Raw genomic sequence first — 14,133 nt, 5'->3', positions numbered from 1 at the left:
TTTTGTTTTTTTCTTTGGATTCTATGCAACTATTCATGTCTTTGCTGATATATACAGAGTAGATTTTGGTCTTTTATTAAGAGGGAAAAATGGAAGGGTACAACTTATTTCTAAATGTTAAACCAGATGTTTTATAGTTTCTAATTTGCATTTCGGGTAAGTTAAACATAGTAAATGTGACATTTGAATCTAAGCCTTAGATTGTCATACATTTATCAGAAGCTTTTTGTGCTTTTGTATTGTATCAATTATTCTAGACTGGATTATTTTTCAAGATTACCTGTATGACTGACTCCAGTTTAGGGTTTAACATAAAAGACATCTGCATGAGATTTGGAGGCAAGGGTGAGAAACAAAAAACACTATACCCAGAAAATTGTGGGTTCCAGTTTCACTTTGCAGATTCTAGCTTGCCATAAATTTCATTGTTTTCTGACTTTCTTTTTTCTGTTGTGGTTTTCTGCCCAGTTGCCAGAAATGCTCTTCTATAGAAAATTGTTCACTTGCTCCCACAATTGTGTAAGGTATGATCCCTGTAATAAATATTTTATTCTATATAATTCACAATAATACTGCTCTCCCAAACAAACCTCAATTGATCTATCTGTTCCACTGGCAATATTTCTAAACACCTGTATCTAAAAATAAATCCCTTTAATTATACTTATAATTACTGAATTTTTATATCTTTTCTTAAAATCAAGGGAATTCCCAGTGATCACTTCAGCAATCTAAAGTTTAAAAAATTGATTCTCTCATATTTAAAAATGTCTGGTTTTTAGTATATTAGTGATACCCAAAACCTAGACAAAAAATCAATATGTAGATTAGTTGATGAAAGTATAATTGTAAAACAATTCATTCATTCTTAAACAGGAAAGGAGTTAAAGACACATAAATAAGAGTACAAGTTCTTCATTTTTCTTATAATTTCTTTTAGAATACTTTTAAATTATAGATAATTTTGATAAATAGACATGCAGACATAGAGACCAAATGTGTACACTTGATGTGTTTTACTATCTAGGGTTATCTTAATATTTTCACCCCCCGACTGCTTCTAAAAACATATAAACTATTTTTAGTCTTGAGAAAAATACAAATAAGAAAAAAAAGAAATTTTGATGTAATGTAGAGTGAAAGCAAAATGAGTAATAACCAAGGATTTTTAGAGAAGGTATTTCACTATCACAGAAAATGGAGTGACACAAGCTCCTAGTAATACAAATACTCCCAGAAACCCCTATTTCCACATGAATGGTATAACATACTTTTATAATTATATATTTTAGCTAAATATAACTACTAGCTTAGAGTGCATCTAAGTAGCTTGTTCAAAAATATTTTAAACCATTTTAATTTATACATTTGAATTTTATCTTCAGACAATCAAAATAAAATATCCATTTTGGGTTTTCTTTGTTTTCTTTATTCTATTAATGAATCTGATTAGAATGTTCCATGATCTTTTATGTTATTGCATTTTTACTTAATGATTGATCCCAATTTTTGGTGAATTAATGACCAAAAATACAATAAATTCAATATATAAGATGAAGCAAGTCCAAATCAAGTATATCTGTTGCATCCAATTAAACATTTAAATAATTGGATGACTTTATTTGTTTCAAGTAATGTCTTAGTCATTTTTCATGCTGCTGAAAAAGACACACCTGAGACTGACTATTTTATAAAGAAAAACATGTTTAACGGACTCACAGTTTTCATGTGAGGGAGACCTCACAATTATGGCAGAAAGCAAAAGGCACATCTTACATGGTGGCAGGCAAGAGAGAATGAGAGCCAAACAAAAGGGGCTTTCCCTTATAAAACCACTAGCTCTCATGAGACTTATTCACTACCATGTGAAGAGTATGGGGGAAACCATTCCCGTGTTTCAATTATCTCCCACCGGATCCCTCCCACAACATGTGGGAATTATGGGAGCAACAATTCAAGATGAGATTTGGGTGGGGACACAGCCAAACCATATCCAGTAACATCTGTGATTAGTTTGTATCACATGGAGAAATACAATGGGAAAAGAAGTTATGTTCTCCACAACATGTCTATATGTGGGTGTATGTGCCCCTCTTTAATGTATTTTTTGGATATATATAACACATCAATGCATGAATGCATACATATTTCACAAAAAAAATATATGCCTATATCTTTCAGATGTACTTGTTCATATATATACATACATGCATATATATTCTTTCACACATATATGTCTGTAATATGAGTATTTCATGTACATATATGTGTCTATGTAGAGACATATATGTGTCTGCATCTGTGCACATACATACATATGCATATAACAGACACATATAGGAAGAAGAAATTATAAAATAAAAACAAGAAAGCAAAAACTTCTATTCTTACCAGTCAAACTTTAAAAAATAAGCCTTTTCTAAAGATGTTATAAGAGATCTCTATGAGTGCAACATTTAGAGGGCAAAGATGACATTAAAATGATTACTATAGACTTGCCAGGTGCAGTGGTTCACACCTGTAATCCCAGCACTTTGGGAGGCCGAGGTGGGTGAATCATGAGGTCAGGAGTTCGAGAACAGCCTGGCCAACATGGTGAAACCCAGTTTCTAGTAAAATAACAAAAATTAGCCAGGCCTGGTGGTGCGTGCCTGTAGTCCCACCTACTCGGGAGGCTGAGGTAGCAGAATCGTTTGAACCCAGGAGGTGGAGGTAGAAGTGAGCTGATATCTTGCCACTGCACTCCAGCCTGGTGACAGAGTGAGACTGCATCTCAAAAAAATATATATATATATATTAGATTGAATCACTTGCAGTAGCTGATGTTCAAATGCATTTGAAAATTATTCAAGCTAAGAATTCTAGCCATAAATTTCTTTCAGAATAATTACAGAGAAATCATATTTTTAACACAAAAAATAGTAATATTATCAAAAGTATTACTTTCATATATTAACCATCAGCTGAACATGCATAATCTACCATGATGTTTCCTTTCAGTTTAACAATGCAATGGACTAATGTCAATCTTCTTCAGCAATCCTTGGCTTGCTAAGTGATTTCTGGGTTGCACACAGCTATCAAAAAGTTGATTGTAATTAAATAACTATAGATTGAAAAATGAGCAATGAGTAGTGACATGCAGTTGTCACTGATGACTGGAAAACTTGGTAAAAGTATCAGTGATTCAGAATCATAATTTTGTGATGGTTTGTTCATATTTCTGATTTAGGTTTCAGAAAATAATTAAAATGCCAAGAACATTTCAATATGACTCTCCGCGAGCTGAAAGATTGTAGGGGGGCATTCATTAGTCATAGGTCAAAGATAAAACACATATCTGAAGTTTTGGAAATTGCCTTGTTATATATTTACACAAGACTTTAGATGAAACAATAGATATTATATGTTAAAACATCTTATTAAATAAAACTTTATTTAACTGTAATAACACAGGAATGCCTTCTAATAACTATTTTCTGAGAAAATTGTGTATCTGCTAGAACCTGGACAAAAAATAACCCAATTGGTGCTGAGAGCATACGTGTGTTTCTTATATAACATCTTCCTTAATTATACTCTTGTCTTTTCAATCCACCAGATATGATGTGTTGGTGAGCACAAAATTAAAACTAAAAAAAGATGGAAACTCAAACATTTTTTCAAGTCAATTATATTGCTTCAGTTTCATTTTCAGAGCCAATTTTTTGGAAAAAAAGCTTCATTCAAGAGATACTACAAATCAAAGAGTGCATGCAAAAGCATTAGAAAAAAATAAAATCAATCATTTTAATATGCTCCATAAATTTAGAAAAAATATTTTAAAGCAGTACACTAAGCTTTTCTTTATGAATCTTCAATTATAAGCAGCACTGCTTCTCTTTATAAAACTTCAAGCATGAGCATCATTACCAACATGGAAATCTTCAAGTCTAGGAGTTAAATAATAAATATGTCATCGTCTTGATTAGTTACAATTAAGAAAGAAAAGAGGAAAAAAAAAAAAAGACTTTATGGTTGTATCACTATCATCATCAATACTCATTTCATAGGAAAATGAGTCCCTTTATAAAGTAAACATAATTGTCGTTCACCAGTCTGGTCATTCTTCAGGGTACCCCAAAGATCATATTTCCTGTTACTTGAAATTAGATAGGGGCATACGGGGTTCTAGCTAATATGTTATGAGGGAAGTGATGTGTGTCATTGCTGTGCTGAAACTCTAACTGATGGTGTGAGAGATTGTCTTTGAAGATAACCAGGCAATAAAACCTCTCTCGTTTATATGCACATGTCACTCTTCTCATCCAGAAGTAGATGCTACCTATTTTCCTTCCCCTTGAATTTGGGTGGTCGTATGACTTTTTTCCCAATACAACGTAACTAAAGTGCAGCAAAAGTGAGCCTGTGTCTGTGTGACTCATCTGCAAAAGCCTTAGGTATTTCCATTATTTTATCCTGTTGTAAGCCAGATATCATCTAAGGACACTCAGGTCAGACTATTTAATGTTGAGCAATCGTGGATGGAGAGAGTTAATTTCAGCCCTCTAGTCATTCCTGCCAAGGCTTCAGACATGTAAGTGAGGCCATCTTAGACCCGCCAACCCATCCATTCACTAACTCAATGCACTTATGAACTGCAAGCATAAATGGACCATGGCAAGAGCAGCAGAAAACTGTAAAATGTAGAATATGTTTTGCATCATGATTACCTGGAACATTATTAAAACATACATCACTGGTCTCTACCTCCAGAATTTCAGATTCTTTAGGTCTGAAAAGAAGCCAGAAATTTTTGTTTCTAACATGTGACAACATCAGATGCCACTGATCCATAGATCACCCTTTAAGAGTCACTAACCCAACTTACATTGTTAAAATTTATTATTTCAAATGTGCAGAATAACTATAATAAAAGCAGTTAAAATGACACTTTAAAATGATAATAAACTTTGTTTCTGGTAAATAATGTCAAATTTTTAGATTTCCAGTGACTTCGTCAATAGCACTATAATAAAAATATATTTTGTTAAAATAGTACATGTATGTACTACCCCAGGGGTATATTTTATCACAATTATATTTGTCTTTGTCTAAATGTTAACTTTTAACATGTGGTCTATATTAATTCTCCATTGCTGAATAATAAATGTTCCCTAAATTTAGTGGCTAAAAACAAATTGTAGTTATTATTTGATAGTTTCTGTGCATGAGAAATCTGGACACAACCTAGCTAGGTTTTCTGCTTCAGAGTCACTCACAAAGTTGCAAATAAGGTATCTTTCCAGGTTCTGCCATCATGTGAAGGCCTAAGGAAGGATAAACTTTGAATTCATCAACACATGATTACTCAGATGGTCGTGGAAAAGATTCAGTTCCTTGTGACTGTAGGGCTGAAAGCCTCAGTTTCTTGCTGGCTATCACCTGGAAACTTCCAATAGTTCATTGGTAGGTATAATACAAAAAGAACCAGTGTAAGAATATGAACAAGATGGGCCAGACGCGGTGGCTGACACTTGTAATCCCAGCACTTGGGGAGGCCAAGGTGGGTGGATCAGCTGAGGTCAGGAATTCCAGACCAGCCTGACCAACATGGTGAAACCCTGTCTCTACTAAAAATATAAAAATTAGCCGAGCGTGGTGGCAGGCACCTATAATCCCAGTTACTCGGGAGGCTGAGGCAAGAATCACTTGAACTTGGGAGGTGGAGGTTGCAATGAGCAGAGATCATGCCACTGCATTCCAGCCGGGGTGACAGAGTGAGACTTTGTCTCAACAACACCAAAAAAAAAAAAAAAAAAAAAAAAGAAAGAAAGAAAGACAAAAAGAATCTGAACAAGACAAACGTCATAGTATTTTAAAATCTAGTCTTGAAAATGGCATCCAATCACTCTTCCATATTCTCATTTTTATGAGCAAGACAGTAGGTCCAGCCAACCCACAAGGAAGGAGTTTCACAAGGGCATGAATGTCAGGTTTTTGAATCATCTCAGAAACTGCCTACCACATGGAGATCCAGAATTTGGCAAAATGTTCATATGGTATAAACGTAAAAATAATGGAAAATCATAGAAAACTATGAACTTTTATAAAGAACAATTGTGCTCTTATTTCATTACCATAAATTTTTATACCATTAGAATAAAGGAAATTCATGTTAAGAAATAAGTTTAACATTTAAAAAATATAATTTTCACAGAGTATGTGGCTGTTTTGTTAACATATGCCAGTGTATCTATATAAGTGCATATCTTTAATGTAACAATTGGTATATGAATACATACTTATGTACCTTCTTCTGGTAAAGGTTTGCACTGTTTTTCAAATGATGGTAAATCTTTGAGTTCACTTCCTATGAGTACACATATCCATCATTCTTTTATGGATTATTATGTCATTTAATTATCTGAAAGTACTATAATTAAACTCCATTCTTATTGATAGACAATTGTTTCCAGCATTGCCAGTCTATATGGTTTTGTGCCCAAACAAGCGTATGTTTCTAGGATAAATGCTTAAAAGTGGAAATTCTGTGAAAAACATGAAGTACATTTTTCATTTGGAAGACATTGCAAAATGTCCAGTAAGGATGTTTTGTACAATATATCCTGTAATTCAATAATATATAAAAGCAGTATTTCTGTATCTTTGTCAATATTGTGAATTTTACAAGTATTTTGTACTTCACAAAACTGATTACTAAAAATTTCCATCTCATTTAAGTTTAGTAAGTGTTTGTTTTATTAGTGTGTTTGGTCAGATTCCAACAGGGTTTAAGCTTGTTATAATTCTTATTTTGCAAACTATCATATACTTACCTTCCTCTTTTCTTTTTTCTTCAGTAGGTAGTTGATCTTTACTATTTGATTCATAAGAATCTTTTAAAACATTTTATCTGAAATAGCTATTGCAATATTTTTCCAGTTTTTTTTTTTTTTTTTAATATTGTTCTGTGCTGTTTCTCAACCCATCTGCCAAACAGACATTTAAAAACTGTATGCAGTTAAATTGTTCAAAATAGCAGTGGTGCACTGAATACTTACTCCAAATTGCAGTTCTGCTATGGGAGTGTGCTAGATAAGGAGATGTACTTCCCACATCTCCTTCAGTGAAAGACTTGGCCATCCATGTAAATGTGGACAGAATGATCAGCAGGCAGCCTCCAGCCGTCTGCCAGCTTCTTCAGGTTCTGGCTCAGTTGCAAAGCGTCATCTTGTCCACAGTCATTCTCTTCCCAGAGTAGCTCACAACCAGTGACTGAATGAGGCAGAAATATAAATGTCTATTTCTCCTGATACAGTATAACTCTGACATGCTCCAGAGCTACCTGCTGTGTAGTCTGAGGATTTGTCAAGCTCACCTTCAGTCCGACTTCTTTCTTTGCCCAACCTATATCCTATTCCTTTCATGGGTGTAATACACTCTTGCACTCTAAACTTTATAACAATGTCCACTTCACAAATATCCAACCTGTGATATGTAGCAGTTCTTAATCGTAACAGCTTAGATTGTATCCTCCAGCTATTTAAGCAGAAAGAAAATTATTGAACACCTGCTGGAGGTTGTAATCTAAGTTATTATGATTAAGAACTGCCACATATCACAGGTTGGGTTCTTGTGAAGTGGATATTGACACAAAGTTTGGAGTGCAAGAGTGTATTAGCCCATTTAAGCCATGTAGTTTGAGATACATTTTTAAGGCAGCCCTAGCAAATGAATACGACTGCCAATTGTCTTGATATGGGCTTTTCTTTTTGTCTTTCTTCCATTGTCGTCTGTCTGTCTCTCTGTCTCTCTGTGTCTCTGCCTCTTGCTTTCTCTCTCTATTTGGAATTAAACATATTTACTTTATTCACGGATGCATCCAATTTGTTAATTCTGAATAAAGTTCAGTGATTACCGTATTAAGCAGTTATCATTATTTTCTCTATTCCTTTTTGAAGTCAAATTAGAAGAGTGCATTCTGCTCCCCTCTCCAGTCTTTATTTCATTTTAAAAAATATTTTTCAATTTTTAATTCTCTGTGTGCCACATTCTATGTAATGTCTTTAAATCTGTTTTCCATTTTTTAATGTGCTTTTTTTGCCAAATTTTTTTTTATTTTAGTACAAATATATTTGATTTCGGAGTATAAAGAGTGTCATTTTTGTCAATTATTTTAATTGCCTTTTAGTTTTTCTTGTATATTTAATTCTTCCCTTTTAGTTTTTCTTGTATATTTAATTCTTCCGTTTATATTTTGAAACATCTTTAAATAGAAGAACACATTAATTTGTATAATATTTATCTGATATATTCTATTCACTTCTGTGGAGACAGTAGTTCTAGGATTGTTCAATCTCCCCTTTCATTTGCACCATCTTCTCTACAATCATTATAACAATTTGCTTTTTTTGTACTTGCTTTGTGAAAAGTAATGTGCAAAAGACAAAATCAGAACGGAAATGGGGGAAGAATGCTAGCGCAGAGAAGGCAGATCTCAGGAAGAAAGCGGATTCAACAGAAGAAATAAAATTCTTATTAAACCCTGCTGGAGATTACAACCTAAGCTGTTGTGGCTAAGAAGTGCTGCCTATCACAGGTTAGTTTCCTGTGAAGTGCATATTGACACATTTAGAACAATGAATGAAATGAAATGAAATAAAGAGGAATTTTTAGAGTTAGCATGCTGGAAAAGCTATGTTAATCTCTTATTTCCCTATAAGTTTAGAAAAATTAATTTTAAGTATTATGAGTACTAAAAAATGAAATTGTAGCTGAACTATATACAATGAGAACAAGAAGCACAATATTTGTATAAAAGTCAACACAGACATATGCAGAAAAGGAATGAAAAATATAACCTAACATTTCAAAATGAGTAAAATACACAAAGAAAGACCTGATATTTCAGACAGTGATGGAAGCAGCATATGATGTACTTTCCCTGCTCCCCTCATACCCAAAAAAAAAACCTTAATTTTTTCAAACACTTTGATATGACTTTTAATTTGCAGCCATGTCACAGGAATTCATGCAGCAAAATCTAAACTCAGAATATTTAACTCTCTCAAGTAAAGCAGATTACAAGGAGGCTAAAAAAAAATTGTAAGGAAAGAAAAAGACACACAGAGGGAGAGAAACAAAAATGGAAAAATGTAGACTAAAGAAAATCCAGACATTCATCAACCAAAGAAAATGACTGGGTGTGTTTCCATGTTGATTCAAACACGCTGTTATTAATATTTGTGTAGTGACAATTGGAAATTAGAATGTTTACTGGATATTGGATAATATTAAGCAATTATTTTCAGTATTAAAAAAAGACCACATCTCTTTTGGGCTCATGTTAAATTTTTTTGTTTTTGTTTTTGTTTTTGAGACGGAGTCTTGCTCTGTCGCCCAGGCTGGAGTGCAGTGGCGCGATCTAGGCTCACTGTAAGCTCCGCCTCCCAGGTTCACTCCATTCTCCTGCCTCAGCCTCCCGAGTAGCTGGGACTGCAGGCGCACGCCACCACGCCCAGCTAATTTTTCGTATTTTTTTAGTAGAGACGGAGTTTCACCGTGTTAGCCAGGATGGTCTCGAGCTCCTGACCTTGTGATCCACCCACCTTAGCCTCCCAAGGTGCTGGGATTACAGGCGTGAGCCACCACGCCTAGCCATGCTAAAATTTTATCTTGCTCCATGCCACTGTAATACTAGATGGGCAGCTAAAGGAGGATGTTGACATAGAAAACTTTTTTTATGTGCTGGTAATTTTTAAAACTGTTTATGGCTATGTTAGAAATACTTTAAAAATAAAACAAATCTTAAAAACAAATAACACAAATAAAGTGAAGAGGAAAAGCCATTTATTGATTTTGAATGAGTACAACATTGATTTCTTCCCATATGCTTAATGATTTTAAAGGATGAAAGTCTGACATTTAAAAGTATATTTTTTTAATATTGATTCTGTTTTGTTTGGTTTTCCCCTTCATTTGTGTTCAAAGATGTGAATTCATCTCCTTCTATTGGAAAAGTAAATGTAAAGAATGCCAGCTATAAAAATCAATTATTCAAATAATCCCTCTGAATATTTTCTATTTTACTTGGTGTCTTTCACTTTAGAAAAAGAGCCTTAGACTCAGGATCTGGAATCATCATCCACTTTCTCAGCATGTGAGTAGTTGAAGTCATTTAACATCTCTGAAACTTTTACCTTATCTGTAAAACAGGGATAAAAATACTTGCTTTTTTCATCTTACGAATTTGCTTAATATACATTTTGTACTTTATGAGGGACAATTTAATATCAAGGTATAATTATGTCTAGTATTAAAAAAGTAGACATGTGGTACCAACAGTATAGTTCCTGGAAATAAATGGAACAGTTAGAAACCTGTAAGTAACTAAAATTAGACTGGATGATTGACTGGAAAAAGATATACAGGGAGCAGGAAGCAAGGGAGATGCAAGGGTTCATTTCAAATTGACACGTTTATAACTTTTCAAATAGAACTGATATTGAAGAACATTAAATTCATTTATAGAACTAAAAATAAAAAGTAAAATAAGGTATTAACATAGATAATATGCAAAATATTAAAATTGATTTTAAATTAATCTGATATTTACTTAAATAATATTAATGCAATTTAGGTTCAGAATTAATGTTTAAATTACTATTCAAACTAATATAATTATGGTAATTTTGAACAAATGATATGAAGTTACAATCTGTCATAGTGTTTGCCACAGTACTTCACTATAATTGTATCAGTAAAATAGACCTGTGTTTTCAGTCGGATTATAGTATATATAATGTAATCATTAACACTACCAGTTATTCAACAGAACAAATAAAATACGCAACATATAATCTCTTCAGAATTTCATGACTTTTTACTTTATTATTCAGTTTAGCCTACATATATTTGCTTCAAAGTTTCAATATTTAGAATTAAAGATCATTCATAAATTCAAAATAAATAAATTTAGATATTTAAGCAACATTTATAATGAAATTATATTGCCATTATAATAGTTAAATAAAATAATCAGTTTAAAATATGAAGTTGACAAATCTGAATGTAAAGCATTTTCAGAAAGGAGATCTTTAAAAATAAAGAGTACATGAGGATTAGCACAGGAGACTGTAAAAGTCTCTTAATGCATCACATTTTAAAACCTAATATGAGGAAAGTATTGCCATTTATTCTCTTAAATGTAATAAAAATAAGTACAACTTCCAACTTGTCTGCAGAAAATTTGGAGATTTTGTAACTTAGATCTGAATGTATAAAATTGCAGAAAATAAATGTTTATCAAAGGTTTCCCAACTAAGATATGTGGTGTTTTTCTTACTTACATACTCACAGACTTCCGTAGTCTTCGGTTACCATTATACTTCACCAATGTGGAAATTCCACACTATTTCTTATTCATAGTTACTTAGACAAGATAACTTTTCCTATTTGATAAATAAGTTTCCAATATTTAGAAAACTTTTTCTTTTGATTTGACTTTCTTTTCCTACCAATGATAAAATAAAATTTTTAAAAGGCAGATTAAAAATATTTTTCTGTACTATGTCTTAAACAAAAATTCTTCAGTTTGTCATTAAAAGAAAAAAAAAAGATTGTTTGATTTAATCATTGGGCAGGTAATGTTACATTCATGAGTGTCTTTTCCTCTGCTAGAAGGTGTAAGCAACTCTGAAATGCGAGCTCTGAAAGGATGCTAGAAAGCTCTTTTGTCTGAATAAAACATCAGTGAGCACCTTTGTCAGTTCGTGCTTAAGAAAACCTTCTTTTCTTTGATTATTTTCCCATAGTCCACAATTCTGCCAGCGAAGTAATCTCCACTCTCTAGTTGCTATGACAGATACAAGCTTTGTTAAGCACATTTGTGCTAGTGTACTGCAGCCTACAATTACAAAGTGGAATTGAAGAATAAGTCAGAGGAAAAATCACAATCAAAACTTATTTTCTAACAGGTAATTAGAGCCAAAACATGACTACATTCCAGATTTCCTAAAATCCTATCCCGAATTAGAATGTTTTTAAATGTCAAAGTTTCACTCAAATGTTTTCCCAGTTACACCATTTCTTGATACACCTTCACTAATACTCTTTAGTGAGATATGAAGAATTCTTTGAAGATCAGGATTAAAGCATTAAATTAAAGGAGAAAAAAAATTTTTGAAGTTTTGCACGTATCTTTCATCTTATCTACTATCTTTCATTGGTAGGTCTATGCTTCTGAGTGTAAGAAAATGTTTTGCTCATTAACAGGAGGTTGTCCTTTAATGAGTATTAATGATTCCATTTTGGAACTAATAGGAAGTCCTGAATATATAAACTTATTGACATTAAAAATCAGCAATACTAATACTAACATCAAAGTAATGATATTGTTTAGTATATAATTAAGCAAAATGTAAACAAATTGGCATTCCAGTTATTATTTCATCAAGGTAATTTTTTTAAAGTAAGGAAACAACTTAATTTCATGTGTATTTAACAACTTTAGTTGAGGTAAGTTTTACATATAAGTAATTTCTGCAATGATTTGAATATATCTAGCTCTAGCTACATTTATATATTTATAGAGAGATATAGATATAAGCGTCATTTTTTCAATTAATGAGGATATTTAAATGGTTAAATGTAGAAAATAATTGCTCAAAATAAAGATTTATGCATTTACTCATTAATAAATTTTAATTAAACTGAGCAAAATCTATTTAGTGCTAGACATTGCAACATAGCTTAGAGCATAAAAGAACAAATGAATATTAATAGATAGCTTGAGAATAAAATATTCCGTTCCAAAAAAAGAGAGAGGAAAAAATATCCCAGCACAATGTTTATAGTTAAAAATCAAAAGAGATATAAAAATTGGTGAATAGACACATATGTAGATAGATTGGTAAATATCTAGAGATGTAAATATAGACATTCATGGAAATACAGACAAAAATGTAAGTATGTAATAGAAAGAGAGTTGTATAAAGATAATCACACACATACAGATTCTTACATCCTATAACAATGCTATTCCATTCTTTTTAAACAGCTTTGTTGAGATATAATTTCTATATTGTACAATTTCTGTATATAAAGTATATATTAATGGTTGACAGTTCATTAATGCATATGTGAAATTATTCCAGTAATCAATTTTAAAACATTTCCATCATTCAAAAACAGACCTAAAACATTTCCATCATTCAAAAACAGACCCAAAACCCTGTAACATTTAGCTATCATCCCCTTCAAAACACTTCTGCCTAGATCTAAGCATTAATCTACTTTTTGTATATATAGATTTCCCAATTCTGAACTTTTATATGAATGGAATCATACAGTATGAAAAACTTTTGTTACTAGCTTATTTCACCTCGTGTAATGATTTCAAGGTTCATCCATGTTATAGCATGTATCAGCACTTCATTCATTTTTTATGATTGAATTATATTCCATTAAATGGATACATCACATTTTGTTTATCGATTTCTCCATTGACAGTCATTTGGTTTGCTTCCACATTAAAATAAAATTGTGGATATATGGTAGGTGTTTTTATCTCCACATTAAAAACTTTTGTGGTTTATAATAGGTATACATATTTATGGAGTATAGGAGATATTTAGACACAGGCATGCAGTACGTCATGAAAAATTGGGTATCCATCTCTTCAAGCATTTATTCTTTGTGTTACAAACAATCTAATTATACTCTTAGTTATTTTTAAACGTACAATAAAAATATAGAATGCTTCATGAATCGCCTGTCATCCTTGCACAGGGGCCATACTAATCTTCTGTGTATCATTACGATTTTGTGTCTGTGTGTGTTGCCAAAGTGAGCAATTTCCACATTTTTGCTATTATGGACAATGCTATTATAAAATTCGCATGCAAGATTCTGTATATGTAGATATGTGCTTTTTCTCAGGTATATATCTAGAAGTAAAATTGATGGGTCATAATGGAACTCCATATTTCATAATATTAAGAACTGTTAAAGTGTTTTCTAAAGCAGCTCTATCATTTTCAAATTCCTTTTAGCAGAATAGAAGGGTTTCATTTTTCCACATTATCACCAACACTTGTTGTTACCTTACTTTTTGATTCAAGTAATCTGAGTGAGTGTGAATTGGTATCAAAC

General features: G+C 32.2%; 1 pseudogene; it reads right to left on the bottom strand.

Moving 5' to 3' along the window:
* Positions 1-13,726: 13,726 nt before the first annotated feature.
* Positions 13,727-13,827, bottom strand: LOC119620834 (U6 spliceosomal RNA; annotated as a pseudogene).
* Between the last annotated feature and the right edge of the window lie 306 nt (positions 13,828-14,133).

Source organism: Chlorocebus sabaeus, chromosome 4 (assembly GCF_047675955.1).
Source record: "Chlorocebus sabaeus isolate Y175 chromosome 4, mChlSab1.0.hap1, whole genome shotgun sequence".
NCBI lineage: Eukaryota > Metazoa > Chordata > Mammalia > Primates > Cercopithecidae > Chlorocebus > Chlorocebus sabaeus.
Note: the sequence above shows the minus strand (reverse complement) of the source record. Positions and strands in the feature narration are given on the sequence as shown.